Here is a 16,499-nt window from a genome sequence, read left to right on the forward strand (position 1 = left end):
ACAGTGTGCACAGTAGTCTATTAGTAGCTTACTATAACAAATCACTCCGCATACTAAACTGCTGCAAGGTACACACTTCTTGTTTTCTTCAAAGTGTTGAGCTTCAAATATAGCATCTAAACATGCTCCACAATCCAGCCTTGACTTAAATTGCAAACTTCATCTCTAATTCCAAAATAAACCATCCAGGTCATCTGAGACACTTTTCTCCACATCATGAGCCTTCTCATCTCTAAATTGTCGTTCTCTTAATATGAAAGGCCTTCCTTATCCACAAATCCTACTCCTGAATATTTGTTTCAGTAGAGTTTAACCCTCAGTCACCAATTAATTTAAGATTGCCAGTTTAAGAGCAAGGTAGAGTAGGACATGCCTGTACTCCCAAACAGACGCAGGAGGGCTAGGCTGCAGATGACAAGTTCAAGTTCATCCCTAGGCCTACTTGAGATGTAGGAGGCCCTGTCTCAGAAACCACAATAAATAAAAAGAATACAAGCTTGTTGGGAAGTAGCACCATGAAGTAGAAATACCAGCTCTCTGACAAGGCAGATGTGGCTTCAAATACAGACAGTTCTGCTAGTCACATAACTGTAGGGGGAGTTACTAGACATAGTTGAGATGATGGTATCCTGACTATTCAGAGCGATGCCTACACAGGGAGACCCCTGTCTCAAAAGAAAGAAGCTTCTATATTGTTAAGAAAACACAACTATGGGGTTGGGGATTTAGCTCAGTGGTAGAGCGCTTGCCTAGGAAGCGCAAGGCCCTCGGTTCAGTCCCCAGCTCCGAAAAAAAGAACCAAAAAAAAAAAAAAAGAAAAAAGAAAAAAGAAAACACAACTATAACAGAACTAAGCACCCAATAAATCATTGCACTGACCTACCCTAACAAGTGTTGCCGTGCCTTTGTGTTGTAAAGTATGACTTACACTATAGAACAAACATTTTGCTTTTATAGAAGCCCAAACTTTAGATAAACCCATCTATGCGGTTAAGTGTTTACATACGCTTTTTGTTTTCAGTCTTCATTTGTTGTAAACAGGGTCAGCCTAACTAGTAGCTTACCATCCATCATCTTGCCTGTGACTCCTTTGGCACCGCTCGCATGCCACCATCTCCAGACACATATTTATTTATACTGTAAACTTCTATACCAGTATCTTACATCCCCACTAGATTCAAATTCCTAAAGGCCAAACTTAACCTTGTGATTCAAGAGTGCCTAGCACAGTATGCTTCATAAAGCGATCAACAGCCCCCTCCAAATTAAGTCCCAATTCAGAGGAGGGTGAATATTCCTAGACAGTACAATTCAATTCTTCACGATTTCAACACACCTTGGAAGATTATCAAAACATGAATCTGAAATTATAATGGCTTTGTCTTTGTTTTTCCCTACATGGTTCACTAAAAGAGTCTGATGCATAGAAAATGCTCAGTATCATTTGAATTGACTTGAGCAATAGTTAAAAGTTACAATGCCTAGGGCTGGAGAGATGGCTCAGCGGTTAAGAATACTGACTGCTCTTCCAGAAGTCCTGAGTTCAAATCTCAGCCACCACATGGTAGCTCACAACCATTTGTAATGAGATCCGATGCCCTCTTCCAGTGTGTCTGAAGAGAGTGACAGTGTACTTACATACATAAAATAAATAGGTCTTTTAAAAAAAGTTACAATGCCTGAAAGTATCTGCTTTTCACCTATTTCTTATGCTTTCATTAACTCCTATAGTGTTTTCCTTCAAAATACACTATATGCAGAATAGAAATACATAACTTGACTCATTTCCCAGACTTTAATTCAACATCCCAACCTTGGGCTCTGAACAACTGAGTACCTCATATACTAAGAGGCTGACACATCTATCCGAGTCTAAACACTGTGCAACTTATCCTCACATTTTCCCACACGCATAAAAAATGCATCCCCTTTGTTTTCTGTCAACAACCTTGACACAGATTTGGGGGTTCTGGAGAGATTGCTTGCATGCAAAGAGCTTGCTGAACAAGCATGAGGACCCAGATTGGCATCTACAGCACCCACATAAAAACTAGATGCTGGGGTCATGTGCCTATAACCGCTAGACCTGGACTGGGCACACGGGGTAAACACAGGAGGGCCCCTGGGGCTTGCTGGCTCTAGCCAAAAGGACAAGCTCCAAGCTCAGGAAACCCTCTCTCAAAATGATGATGAGGATGATCATGATAATGATCACAACGATGGGTTATTCTATGGAGACAGCCAATGTGAACCTCTGGCATTACACACAGAGAACTTTTTTAATGAAATAAATTTTCTTTTGCATAAGACAGTTTATGGAACTTGTCACTTCAGATCATTCCCCTCATTCATAATACTATCTTCCCTTCCAGTAGTGCAAGGAGAGAGAATAAGTACAAGAAAGAGAGAGACACAGACAAGACAAAAACAAAACAGTATGAACGCTAACGTCAGCACAATAAGAAGTACAGATAATGTCACTGCTTTCATGAAGATGACTTGTGTATACGTGACACTACAAGGTCATCTGCAACAAATAAACTATCTGATTATAATTTAAAACTCAAAAAAAAAGCGAAAAATAGCTCCATTATTTCCTATAAACCTTTCATCGGTAGTTTATCACCTAAACTTCGTTTATTAACAGTGCCTACAAGATTTTCAAACTGGGGTAGAAAAGGATACCATTTTCCAGCCCTTCGCAGTCAACTTGTGCAAGGTCCCGACTGAACTCTTAAAACTGTGTCTTCGGATGAGCGCAGGAATTCGGAAGGCTGATTAGAGAATAGCATCTTTTTTTCCCCTTTACGTAAGCAAGAACACGGGGAAACTCATATGAATCTACGATTCTCCTCAAACCTTTGTTTTTAAGAAGTAACTCCCAACAGTTTCAACTTTCAAGTGAGCGAAAAACCCTTCGAGGAACCATACAGTCTCAATGACCGACCCTATGCAGGCATCCAGACTCTGTTATGTTTCGAGTCCAAATCGAACCCTGGCGACCCTGACGCAGATCTAGATGAAAAGCCCCGCACGAGATTGCCAGCATCCACAGAGGGAGCGCCCCACCCTCGGATTGAGACTACACCCCTGGGAGACACACGATAATTACTGAGCCGGGAAGGGAGGACAGACCCAAGCCAAGAGGCGACGAAAGTCGGGCACTGATGTCCGGGACAGTCTTGCTGTTCAGGTCCCCAGCGCCCGGGTGCACAGACCCCACAGCGGAGGCACCGAGCCTACTTGCCCGAGCAAAGAGGTGGTAGCAGAGCGGACGGCCCGGCCCCACTCAGGAGTCCCCTTAGCGGCCGGGGCTCCGGGAACCCGCTCCTGCTGCGCCCCGCCCACTCCGCGGCCCCGCAACGCGCCTCTTCCCGGCCCGCGGGCCGCGCGCGCTCCGCGGTGGCCGACGACCCCCTTTTCGGACCCCGACAGCTGAACCTGCTGTGGACAGCCGGGTCCGAGGCTCGCCCGCCCGGCGCAGGCCCCGCTCGGCTTCCCCGGCTACTCACCGTCGGCGCGAAGGCGCTGCGAGGGCGCGGGGTAGCGGCCGCAGAGCTCCTCACTCTCTCCGCGACCCGACCCCCTACTCCGAGCCGACGGAGCCTCGGCGCCTGTATCTACCAGGCCTTTCTCCAGCCCGAACCCTAGGCAAGCACTTCCGGGGGAGCGGGGGAGGGCAGGGTTTTGGCACCGGAACTGCTCCCAGGCTGGAGCTGCCAGCCCTCCCGGGAGGGGCGGAGCCTCCGTTCCCAGCGCCAGCGGACCCGCCCCCGGGCTCCTTGCTAACCCGTGGTCCCGCGGGCCCCAGGCTACGGCTGACACCCCTTATTTTAACGGCTGTTAGGATCTTTCCCTTCCAGCCACCTAGTTTTACAGAAGCTCGGAGAATCTAGTTTAGCCCAATGCATTCACCCGGCTTGCCAACTGGCCCGCGGTGTTATCCTTACTCGCTTCTGTCCCGCTTGAAAATGCAGTTGACATTTATGGAAGGAAGGCTTACGGCGTGGTAGAGAGTACAATCATTACGCGCTTCGGCGGCATTAACTCTTTTAATAACCTTCAAACTCCTGGAAATTGGTGCTTTTATTCTCTATGCCTTACCAGGAAGGAAACCGGCCAGGTATCAAACGTTACCACATATGCTGGCTCTTGGTTTTACTTTAATTTGTGGTATTCGTAGAAATCTCATTTGCCCCAAACAAGACTTTTTCGAATTATTCTAAGACAGGAGCCAAACTGTATTTCCCTATATCGGTCATCCTTTGCACCTTCAACAAAGTCTGAGATGATGAGCTCTACAATCTTAAGGCCAGAATCCTGTTACTTTACATTTCACCCTGGGGTATGTTCATCTCTGGATCGTAGAAGTTAAAAATAATATAATGCATGGTAAACATTTCAGAGTACCCAGGACTGAATAAGTCCACACAATTCTTAGACCTAACCAGTAACAAGCAATAGAGAAGACCTGGGCACTTTTGAAACTGACCAAAGACAGTATGAGAGCCAGATGTCAGGCAGGGAAGAGAGACCATCTTAAAAGATGATTTCCTCTGCCACAAAATCAAGAAATGCATCAAATATTGAAGGCAGGTTTTCAGTCTGAAGTGAAACCCGACAAAGAAGAAAAGGGCCCAAGCCTGGCGAGGTAATTTGTTTCTGTATTTCCAGCAGTCTAAAAAGGCTGAGGCAGGGAGAGTTCGGAGAGTTTCTGGCCAGCCTAGGCTTTACAGTGAGTTTCCAGAAAAAAGGGTCCAGGACTATGTAGCAAAATTCTTGTCCAAAAAGACATGGGGGTGGGGGGGAAGAAGGAAGAAAAAGTTATTTTAGCATGCATAGTGTCTGTTCAATACTGCAGGGAACAGTTTTAAAACATTCTGTTTTGAGAAAGGCAGGGTAAAAGAAAACCCCTTATTACAAATTCAAGATGCAAACAATCCCATCACTATTGCTTTATTTAAAGCACTGCCTTGTGTTTTATGTAATTGCAGAAATGTTTGTAAATACGTCCAGAATTCTCAAGTTCAAGCAGCCTCCTAGTAGACTGAAGGAAAAAAAAAAAAATTGAGCCTGCACAGGCAAAACTTCGGCTGTCTCCAGCCATTTACCATACCCATACCCACCCCCAATCCCAGGCACAAGCACACGTGCGGGGGCGCGCGTGTACACACACACACACACACACACACACACACACACACACACACACACACACACACACACGGCCTAGAGACCTAGAGAAGGGAACCCTCAATCACAGACTGTCATATAACTGGTAAGTGGTGAAGCCTGGATTTAAAAGTGAATCTGTGTTCTCAGATGCTTTTCGCCACGCTGCCAGCCAATTCTCAAGCTTGAAAGTGCATGGCAATCACCTGGAGGGCTTGTTAAACAAATTGCTGGGCCCCATCCCCAACCTTTCACTTACCCAGGGTAGTGCCTCTCAAGGTGTGTCCCTGGTCTGGCAGCTCAACATCACCTGGGAACTTATTAAAGATGCAAATTACCAGGCCCCGCCCACACCTTGTAAAGCTGTAACTCTAGGATTAGACGCAACAATCCTAGTTTAAAACTAGTTTAAAAAAGTCCCTCCTCCCCAACCAGGGCATCTGATAAAAGGTGGAGTTAAAGAACTACAGCATTCTAGTAGCCTATCTTTTGCATATTCTTTTCTTAGTTGTGGCAAATCTACAGCTTGGGATCCTTCTTGTTGCGGGGAGAGGAGTGTTAGTTTTGTAGTGTTGGGGATTCAAGTCTGTCTCTAAGCCCATTGGAAGCAAATGCCGCTGAGCTACACTCGTAGTCAGGAGAAAAAAAAAAAAAGAAAGAAAGAAAGGAAGAAAGAGAAGAGAAAACAAGGCTTCCCGTTAACTAAATGACATTTTAGAGCAGTCTTATTCATTCTTTTCTTTCCACATGAGATAAAAATGGGGAAAATGAGTTTTAATGGGAGACTTCTTTTCGATTTGTACTGACACCAAACCAGATGATTCTGAGGTGGGGGTGGGGTGAAACAAACCTTACTTGAGACCTGCTTGGTGGTGTCGGAGGCTTTACGTGCGTTTTTCTAAATTAATCTTCGATGTGCTGTGAGGTTTTATGGTCTCACTTTTACAAATGGGAATAGCTGAGACCGAGGTGAAGTAATTGACTTAAGGCCACATTCTTGTTCCGGGGTAGAAACGGGATTGCTCAAAGATCCCCCTAATTCCAAAGCTCTTGCGCTTTCCACTTTGTGGCTGGAGCCCGGAGAAGCAAATTCCAGCGGCTCCACCACCCAGCCACGCAGCATTGAGTAAGCGATTTAATCTCTATTTTCAATTTCTCCATCTATAAATAATGCTATCATAAATCTGCCCTTCCCACACTAGAATGTCAGAAGAAATGAGGGAATAAAAATGTTTTTAGCTCTTTGAAGAAAAACAGTAAAAAAAAAAAAAAAAGGCAAATTATAGTGTTGTGGATTTAGACACACATCGCTCACATTTGTGAGCTTGGGCTTTGGAGTTTTTGTGTTTCTTCCCTGATTCTTATAGAAAACCGCCCCACTCCCCTTCCCCCCCAAAAAAATGTTTTTAGGAGACATTTACCTGTGTCCCCTAAAGGATAGGAGCTGATGGAGGATCTCACGTGTTGCTGCTGCTGTTGTTGTTGCTGTTGTTGTTGTTGTTAACGACACGGCAGGATGAGGTAGTCCACATGTGTATTTGTTTAGCAAGTGGAGGTTCGAGGCCAGCCTAAACCATATACAGTAAGTCCCTGACTAAAAATTAAGGAGCTGGGGTATACCTCAATGACAGTAGCCTTAACATGCCCAACACCCTGGGTTTCATTCTCCTGCCACCCTGTCAAATCTGTAATCTAAATAACCCAAATTTCTTACAAGGTTCACAGGACCCCACTTCGGTACCAAGTGCTAGCCCACCGTCATCCTAAACACACATTTAAACCAACGCTTTTGTTTCCCCTTTCCATTCCAAGTACCTCTCCACCCTCCAGCCGCCACCCAACCCCCTCCTCCCCAAAGAAGACTTAAAATTCCAATTATTTTATTATGTAGAAGGATTTAGGTCTTAACCTTTATCTCAGGCCAGACTCCAGGCCATCCTTACTGACTTAATAGCCATGTTGCACAACCCCGGGGGGTACTGTTCACAAAGAACACAGCGAGAGTGTTGCTCAAGGGGGTGCCAGTCACACAGACCCCATGCCTCGTGCAACTCTGGGAGGCAAGGACCCAGTCTGGCCGAGCACCTCTTCCCAGATCCATTAAGGCAGTTTGTTAAACAAAAAAGCTGTGCACTTCAGTGTTCACCCTCCGCCAGGCCTGGAGATAATGCTGGTCTTTGTTTATGTTTCGTTTGTTTTAACGTGGGCCTGGTCTCTTACCACCCAGCTTACCTCTTGGGCTCCACACTCCCCTGTGACATTTTTCACTGCCTGCTCAGATATGGCCAAATCTCCCCAAACTTAAGAGCTTTTAGCTGTTTTACTGTTACTTTCAGACAGGATCTTCCTATGTAGTTCAGGCTAACTTCCAATTCTTTTTTTTTTTTTTTTTTTGCTTTACAGTAGTGTTTCAATTTATTTTTTTTCCTCCATCTTTATTAAATTAAATTGACTAATTCTTATTTACATTTCAATTGTTATTCCCTTTCTCGGTTTCCGAGTCAACATCTCCCTAACCCCTCCTCCTCCCCTTCTATATGGGTGTTACCCTCCCCACCCTCCCCCCATTACCGCCCTCCCCCCAAGAATCCTGTTTCCTGGGTGTCCAGCCTTGGCAGGACCAAGGGCTTCCCCTTCCACTGGTGCTCTTACTAGGTTATTCATTGCTACCTATGAGGTTGGAGCCCAGGGTCAGTCCATGTATAGTCCTTAGGTAGTGGCTTAGTCCCTGGAAGCTCTGGTTGCTTGGCATTGTTGTTCATATGGGGTCTCGAGCCCCTTCAAGCTCTTCCAGTTCTTTCTCTGATTCCTTCAACGGGGGTCCGTTCTCAGTTCCGTGGTTTGCCTATGTATTTGCTGTATTCTGGCTAACTTCTAATTCTTGATCCTCCTGCCTCCACCTCCCAAGGCTTGGGATTACAGATGAGTGTCATTACACCTATGTCACTAGAGGGTTTTTTTTGTTTTGTTTTGTTTTTGTTTTTGTTTTAGTCTAAAGATGGTCACACTTTGTTTATCTCAACTTTGATCCCTTCTTTGGCACAAATGCTTGAAATGCACGCACGTGCTTTGGATGCTAGCGCGGTGTGTTTTATTCTAGGTGGGTGCAGAAGGATTTGAAAACGGCTCTGGAATGTATGTGTCCCATAGTTTTGTACCAATAAATAAATATGTAAAAACGAAATAAGTTCAAAGTGTTTTTAAAAGGTTTTTTCCCCTTTTAATTTTTTTTTTTTAACGTGTGTATGAACGTTTTCCCTTTGCCCACAGAAGTCGGAAGAGGATGCTGGATCTTCTGAAACTGGTTGTAAGCCACCATGCGTGTACTGAGAATTGAACCCAGAGCCTCTTGTAAGATCATCCTTTGCTCCTAACCATTAACCCATTTCTCCACCCACAAGATTTATTTTATTTTTAATAACATGTGTAGGCATGTGTCTGTGTGTGACTATGTAGATTTGCGAGAGCCTCCCATGGAGTTCAGAGGCCTTAGATGCCTTGGGACTTAAGTTCCTTTTGATGGTGAACCACCCAATTATAGGGAACACTTAGGGTCCCTGGGACACTTGGTGGTCCCTGAGAAAGCAGCGCACATCCTCTTTGCTGTTACTGGTGGTCGTGGCAGTTTTTATCATTTGTGGGTCTGTTGTGGTTGTTGTTTTGTTCGGTTGGTTGTTTTTATGTGGCTGAGTGTTTTGCCTCCATGAATTTCTGTGCACCATATGCGCATTCACTGCGAAGGGCAGAAGAAGGCATCCAGCCCCCTGTAACGGAAGTTACAACAGTTGCGAGCTGCCACGTGAGTGCTGGGAACCAATCCCAGTCCTCCAAAAAAAGCAGCCAGTGCCTTTTAACCACTCTCCCATCTCTTGTTTTTGAGTCTCACTATGTCTCCGTAGCTGGCCTGGCTCGACTGTATCTGACTGTGTAGACAGGCTGGCCTCAAACTCAAAGAGACCTGCTGGTCTACGCCTCTCAGGCGCTGGTATTGAAGACATCTACCATGTTCAGCAAAGAACCATGCACGCTCTTAATTTCAGAGCCACCTCTCCAGCTTTATAAATTCAAAGCTTTAAAATTGAGGATGGGGGTGTAGCTCAATCTGAAGTGTGCTTGACTGCCATTTACAAGTTTCTGGGTTTGACTTCCAGGCGCACATTAAAGGTATAGTTGCTATTGTTGCTGTTTTAAAGCACAGAAGTGCTGGCGCATGTCTATAACCCCAGAATTTGGGAAGGAGAGGCAGGACAGGATGGCCAGGGGTTCAAGACCCTGTCTCAAAAAAATTTTTTTTCTTGCCAACTCTTGAAACAAGCTAGCCCAGGAAACATCTAGCACACATCTGGCACAAGGCGCCATTGTCTTTGGTTTAGATGCCTTCCTTATCGAGGTTAGTGAGTAAAGTGTTCACTGTAGACACTAAGTCTGGGGCCGACATGACAAAAAAGAATATAGTTATTTTGAAAGAATCAGGTATAGACTCTTGTCATAACCATTTGATAGTATTTTTCTTTCTTGGGTACCACCAACTCTTGAGATACCAAAAAGGCAAGTATAGATAACAAACTAGTCAATACCAATGGATTTTGTTTTGGTGTGTGTGTGTGTGTGTGTGTGTGTGTGTGTGTGTGTGTGTGAATGTGTGTGAGGGTGTGTGTGAGAGTGTATATGTGTGTGTGAGTGTGTGTGTGAATGTGTGTGAGTGTGTGTGTGAATGTGTGTGAGGGTGTTTGTGAGAGTGTATATGTGTGTGAGTGTGTGTGCGAGTGTGAATGTGTGTGAATGTGTGTGTGAATGTGTGTGTGAGTGTGTATGTGTGAGTGAGTGTGTGTATGTGAATGTGTGTGTGAATGTTTGTGAGTGTGAGTGTATATGTGTGTGAGTGTGTGTATGTGTGTGAGTGTGTGTGAGTGTGTATGTGTGAACATGTGTGAGTGTGTGTGCGTGTGTGCGTGTGTGTGTGTGTGTGTGTGTGTGTGTTTTAACAAAATATGTAACCCAGACTGGCCTTGAACTCACTATATAGCAAAAGATGATTTGAACCTGAGTTTATAAGATGCAGGAGCCAGACAGATGGCTTTATGCATTTTAGGCAAATCCTGGAACAACTGAGTTAACATCCCCAGATCCGTACCACCAATGACTTAAGGAGGTTGTAGATACTAGTTATCAATTGTATGGAAAGAGAAAAGACAATATCAGATACTCAGAAGCAACTCTGTAAGATTGAGATCTGACCATTCTGTCCCCTCTGTTCTGAGTGGAGAGCGGCCCCGTCGCTGGTTAAGGTAGATAGCAAGGAACAAAACCAGGATAAGAATACAGACAGTCTGTCTCCAGAGGCACAGTCTTAACCACTAAACTAAGATTTATTGAGTCTTCCCCATGTGACGCAGCCATGATTGCCTCCCACCCGAAAGACAGTCGGTTTATGGAAGATTGCACCTATATGCTCCAGGGCCACCGAGAGGGATCCGGAATAAACCCACAAGATGCCCCTCATTCTGTTACCCACAAGACACTGACGTGTTTGTCCTCTTCATTCCGAAGCATACAAATCGCCAGATACCTCAAATTTTCTGAAATTCTCATATAATGTTTGTGCGAAGTTTGTCTCTAATTGAAAGTTATCACGGAATCCTATGCCTATAATGAGAAAATCCGAGAGAATGGTTGCAAACCAATGCAACACAAGACTGCCACTGGAAAACCAGTATCTGTACTCAAATCATGCTGGGGTGGGGAAATGAGAGAGAAATTGAATATGTGTCACCTGGACACATATGTAGCAAAACCTCAAAAGTAACCTCAAAGGGGATGGGCATCAATTTTTAACATATTTTGCATTTTACTTTTAATTAAATATTAAGAAAACATATTAGAACTTGTAATGTTTTTCAAAAGGGTTAAATGAATTGACTGCCTAGATGATGAGTGTGAAGGAGGAAGAGTTACATTTCACCTTTACTGTTTTTTGTTTGTTTGTTTGTTTGTTTTGTTTTTTAAAATTGAAGGTTGGCCCAGGGCCAGGAAGATGGCTCAGCGGGAATAGGGTGCTTGCCCGATCACCAGAGTTTGATAACCAGAACCCACATGGTGTGAGGGCTGTCCTCTGATCCCAGCTTCCCCCCACCCACCACCCACATAAACACGTACATAAACTATATCTCTCACTTTATTTTTAAAATGGTTGTTCATCTCTCTCTGCCTCGGCTCCTCCTCCTGCAAAATACACAGGATAAATTCATCTTTATATCATAGAGATGTTTTGAGACATGGCTAATAAATGACTATAAAGCACATGTCTTTGAAGTATAAAGCCTTGCATAATTACTAAATACTATAATAATCATCCTCATAATAATAGTAATTTTCAACCAACACATCAACCAGCCCCAGATGCCTTTAGTCACCTCCCAATTAGACAAAAGTGTATATGCCAACTATGAAATAAAGTCAAAATCTTAAACCACAGACAAGTTCCATTCTCTCCCTCTTTCCTCTGCAGAGTCCAAAGTTACACTGCCAGAGAGGGATGGCTTAGCCCTGTGTGACCCTAGCTGTGTGACCAGTTTGTGCGAGGCAAACTTCTCCGGCCTGTTTCTTTTATTTTTAAATCACATTTATTTAGTTAGTTGTTGGAAGTAGGCATTTTGTGTCCCAGTGCACATGAGGAGACCAAAGAACAATTTGAGAAAGTTAGTGCCTCTTCCAGGCACCGTGTGGGGCCCAGGGATAGAACTTAGATCTGCAGTCTTCATGGGGCAGGAACCCTTACCACTGAGCCACCTCACCAGCCCATGGTCTGTTTCTTGGTTCTTTTTTTTTTTTTTTTTTTCCAGAGCTGGGGACCGAACCCAGGGCCTTGTGCTTCCTAGGCAAGCGCTCTACCACTGAGCTAAATCCCCAACCCCTCCATGGTCTGTTTCTTTAACTGTGAAAGGACAACTGAAAATGCCTAACTTGTGTTTCTGCCACAGTTTGACAAAGTAACACTAATAGAGGAGTGCTGGAAGAGCCCAGTGAATGTCAGCTGTGACAGTGACTGGACACAGTGTATGGAAAAACAACTAACAAAGGATGGTAAGCTATACCAAGAGAAAGTAAGGTCAACACATGCAACTTGAAAAATAGTTTCTGCTCTCCTTCTAGACCACCACGCCAGCCAGCATTTACCTAATACAAGCACTGCGGTGTGAAATTTAGATAGCACAGGAAACCGTGAACCATTTAGTTTTCTGTTTGATGGCTGCTTGTGGAATAAATGACTTTGTTTTCATTGTGTGGGATGGGTGTGCGGGTGAAATGTGAAAGTACCCCTTTACCATTGGTGATCCCAGTTCCCTAGCTCCTTCCTCTCCATAGACACGACGAGGGCAAATGACCTGTTGTACTGTCCTCGGAGCCCTTGGAAGATCACTTACACTCCTACAAACAAAACCCAATATGCAGGCAACGAGTGTGATTACAACATATATGCACGCTTAAGGCCCTAGAAGAACAGGACCCTCAAAAAAATTTTTAAGAATTTAGCATTTTTATGGGTGAGATGCTCAGTGGATAAAGGCACTTGTAGTAACAAGTTACCAGCCTGACAACCTGAACTCGATCCCAAGGATGCCATGGGAGATAGAGAGAACTAGTTCCCACAAGTTGTCCTCAGACTCCACCCACACAAATAAATAAGTAAACATAAAGTTTAAAAGAATCTAGTATTTCCACAAATACATAAAAGTGAAAACCAGAGTTCATTTGGACTTCCTTGTACTTAATTTTAGTAAAACTTTAATACTAAAAGAATATATTTTCAATTACTTTGAGACAGGGTTTCTTTCCATAGCTCTGGCTCCCACCTGTAACTCACTACATAGACAAGGCTAGCCTCCAATTCACAGGAATAGCCTGCCTCTGCCTCCCATGCTGGGATTAAAGGGATATGCTACCACGCCTGGCAAAACAAAATGAAATTATTTAATGGATGCCATAAACTCTTTAGAGATTAGGATCATTCTTCAGATCTTAGTGCCAGCTTGCTCTGAGGGCTGGAGATAGAACACTTGCCTAGCATATGCGAGTCCCAAGTTTAATCTACAGTACTTAAAAAACACACACACGGCAAGTCACAAATACTTGCTTTGTGAGTGGAACATACACAATCATATTTATAACTATAAATATAATTGTTTACACATGCTTATCTTCTGATAAATATTTTTGCTTTGTTTTGGGAGTTAGTGTCTTGTTTTATAGCCCAACCTGACATCAAACTCTTGATCCTCCTGCCTCAACTTCCTGCATGCTGGGATTACAAGCATATACCTCCAAACCTGGCATGTATATAAGATAATATGTACTGTAATATTACATATAATGTAATAATATATACCATATATTATATGTGTTATTTTATATAATATATAATAATATAAACTATGATTTTCACTTTTATATATTTGTAAAAATACTATTATTTATTAATTTGTATGGGTGGGAGTCAGGACAACTTGTGGTCCTAGGGATCAAAATATTATAATATATTATAGATTATATATGTTATACATATATAACACATAACATATAACATATAATATGACATACGATATGATATATGATATGTGATGTATGGTATGTGATATGTGATATATGATATATGGTATATGATGATATATTATGATATATGATATATGTATATGGTATAGGGTATAATCATATATAACTATATAGTATAATAAAATATATAATATATATGTATTTATTATATATTATATTTATATGTTATATATTATATATAACAAATATATAATATACCACTATGTTTATTTATATATTTATATTATATATAATATCTGTGTATATAAATATATGTATATTATATAATGTATTTATATTATGTATAATATATAAATATATTTAAATACATGTATACACTGTCAGTCTTGAAGCATTAAGTTAGTAGTTATGTCAGGGGTGTAACTCAGTGGTAGAGTGCCTACCTGCTGTATCCAGAGCCCTAGGTTTGATGCCCAGCACACACATACACACACACACACACACACACACACACACACACACACACAGAGTCAACCCTAGTTTACTGCGCTCTAGAACACTGCACTTCCATATCCATTAGTGTGTGAGTGACTGTAAGCACTGTGATCTATGTCAGGAACTTGCACCCTCTTTGCCTCACTAAAACTATGCCTCCTTAAGACTCCTGATGGAATAATTCGCATTTCAAATACTTCCTTTCTTGGTAAAGCGAAAGTCATTTTCCATCATATTTCCAAGGCAGTGTAATAGAATTCTCTTGTAATTTCCACAGAGTGTATGAGGCTGAGGAATCCAGCAGACCAGGAGCTTTCTAAATGGTGACTGTGGAGAGATGCCAAGGATGTAGAGTAATGTCAAGTGCAGAATTCTCAAGTTGCTCTAAAGCAGCAGAAACTCACATTCGAACTCCCCTTCACCAAGGCAGAGCGTCTCGCTGACAAAGATAGAGCACATGTGGGGATGACATTGGGGCACAGAGACTAGAGTGTTTCAGGAGACAGCAGGAGAATGTTCCCTGAAGAAAAAGCCGACCTTTGGAGAAAAAAGAAAGGAAACTTAAGTAATCAGTCCTAGCTACACGTATTTAAAATGTTTCTCTTCTAGTAAATTAACAGCTGAACTTCCCTTTCTCCTACAGCAAGTTCAATGCACTTAAAACTACATACACAGGTATGTAGAAACCCCAGGTTATTTCTAGTTTTTAAAATGTTTATTTGCAATATCCCCAGATCTAAACCACTGCAAAAGTTTATTGCACGATTATGGTGAACAAGGCACGGGACGTTACAGAGAACACCAAGAACTCCGAGTCCCAGGAGAGAAGAAAAATGCCAGCCGGGGAGATGAGTTGTGGGCGCATAGAAAAAGAGCCTTAAGGCTGCATCTTGTGACAGTGCAGAGCAGGGAGCAGAGTCGTTAACTTGGAGAGACTGCTTCCATCAGTCTCAGATGGGACTTTTAAAGGATTTGTGAAGTATAGAAAACATGGGGACATCAAAGAATCCCAGCATTTTTTTTTTTTAAAGTATGGCTATAGGAAAGCTCAAAGCTCATCTAGAAAACCCCCTGCCCCAGGCTTCCAAGACCTGGGATTATGGGGACAATTCACCACGCGGGGCTTCAACAGGGCTGTTACTTCAAAGAGTGGTGCAAGTCCTTATGGACCACAAGGAAAGATCTTCCAAGGCGCTTTTTCTCCTACTTCCCCTCAATCTCTTAAGACTGATGTACCCAGAACTCGATCCTTTCTCTTCTCGTTCATCTTCACTTCCTCCATTGCTGATATCATCCAGCTTCAAAGACATAAATGCCTTCTATACTGTAAATGCTCGGACAGATTTGCTAAAAAAAAAAAAAAAAAAAAAAAAAACGAACAAAGAAGCATTTAAAATGTTAAGCTGAAAATGTCTCCTCTACTCCAATGGTATCCAAGAGGAGAAACTACTGCCCCAGGGCTGGTGTCACACCCTGAAGACAGGCTTGCAAGTGAAGGCTCTTAAAGTTTAGTAGGTGCTACAGCCTGAGGTAAAAACCCGGGGACAGAGCGGAATGGTGTGGTGGGAACAAGGAAGCAGGCGCCATTATAAAATGAGGGTGTGGGGGATCCCTGGTCAATCTCTTTTACCTCTCATTCATCCCAATGTTTATAGGATTAAGAACCTACCGTCGTCATTTGATTTAGGTTTCAAATGAACGGCCCACAGACACTGGGATAGATGACGGAGGGCTCTACAGATTGAGGTTGGGAGCAACTGTACGCAACTCCGTGTTTCCAACACGTTCGTTTCTGTGACACACTCTGCTTTTCACGAAGCACCCCCTTCCTAAGTAAAATTCGCAAAGAATTCTCTCTCCATATTAGAAAGACCAGGGCTACTTTTATATGATTGCAGTTCGACCTCCATTCTGCGTGAACGTAAACACATAAAATATTTATACATCCCTTCAATCTATAGAGAAATCACTTTGGGGACTGGAAAACAGACTCTTTACAGATGGGGAGGATATGAGGGAAATGCCCTCAGTGTGCTGGCTCGCAACGGCAATGTCTACCCAGGACTGTGCCTCCTGTCAGAACGGGATGCTCTGCTGAATGAGCCCTTGTGTGTCCAGATTCAAAACGGTCTTGTTTGCTCCGGTCGAACAAAGCTCTCACAGACAGTGGGATCTGCAAGGGCAACCACCAAGTGTATTAAGCCAATGTTCCCTCTGCCACACTGCGGATAGTTTATCGTAATGGCAGTTCACACCTTCATGTATAGAGAGGCTGGTGTGCG

At 43.2% G+C, this 16,499-nt stretch overlaps 1 protein-coding gene and 1 long non-coding RNA gene across 4 annotated transcripts in view; one reads left to right on the top strand and one right to left on the bottom strand.

Annotated features, from left to right (window-relative positions):
• The window catches only part of Frs2 (fibroblast growth factor receptor substrate 2), an 81,475-nt gene extending 77,818 nt beyond the window's left edge, over positions 1-3,657 (bottom strand). Inside the window, exon 1 of one of the 2 annotated variants that reach the window (NM_001108097.4) lies at positions 3,513-3,657. The gene's annotated coding sequence lies outside the window, so the exon portion shown is untranslated. Of the gene's footprint in view, positions 1-3,135; positions 3,350-3,512 lie in introns of those variants that run through there. The other variant, XM_039079125.2, reaches the window with a different exon arrangement.
• Positions 3,658-3,753: 96 nt separating this feature from the next.
• Positions 3,754-15,615, top strand: LOC120093600 (uncharacterized). 2 transcript variants are annotated; one of them, XR_010053706.1, is made up of 4 exons: positions 3,754-4,345; positions 8,443-9,336; positions 12,153-12,255; positions 14,952-15,615. It is a non-coding gene; the product is annotated as an uncharacterized LOC120093600 (long non-coding RNA). The 2 variants fall into 2 exon arrangements; XR_005486956.2 differs by having other exon boundaries at positions 8,443-8,523.
• Positions 15,616-16,499: the final 884 nt, after the last annotated feature.

Source organism: Rattus norvegicus, chromosome 7, assembly GCF_036323735.1.
Source record: "Rattus norvegicus strain BN/NHsdMcwi chromosome 7, GRCr8, whole genome shotgun sequence".
Taxonomy (NCBI): domain Eukaryota; kingdom Metazoa; phylum Chordata; class Mammalia; order Rodentia; family Muridae; genus Rattus; species Rattus norvegicus.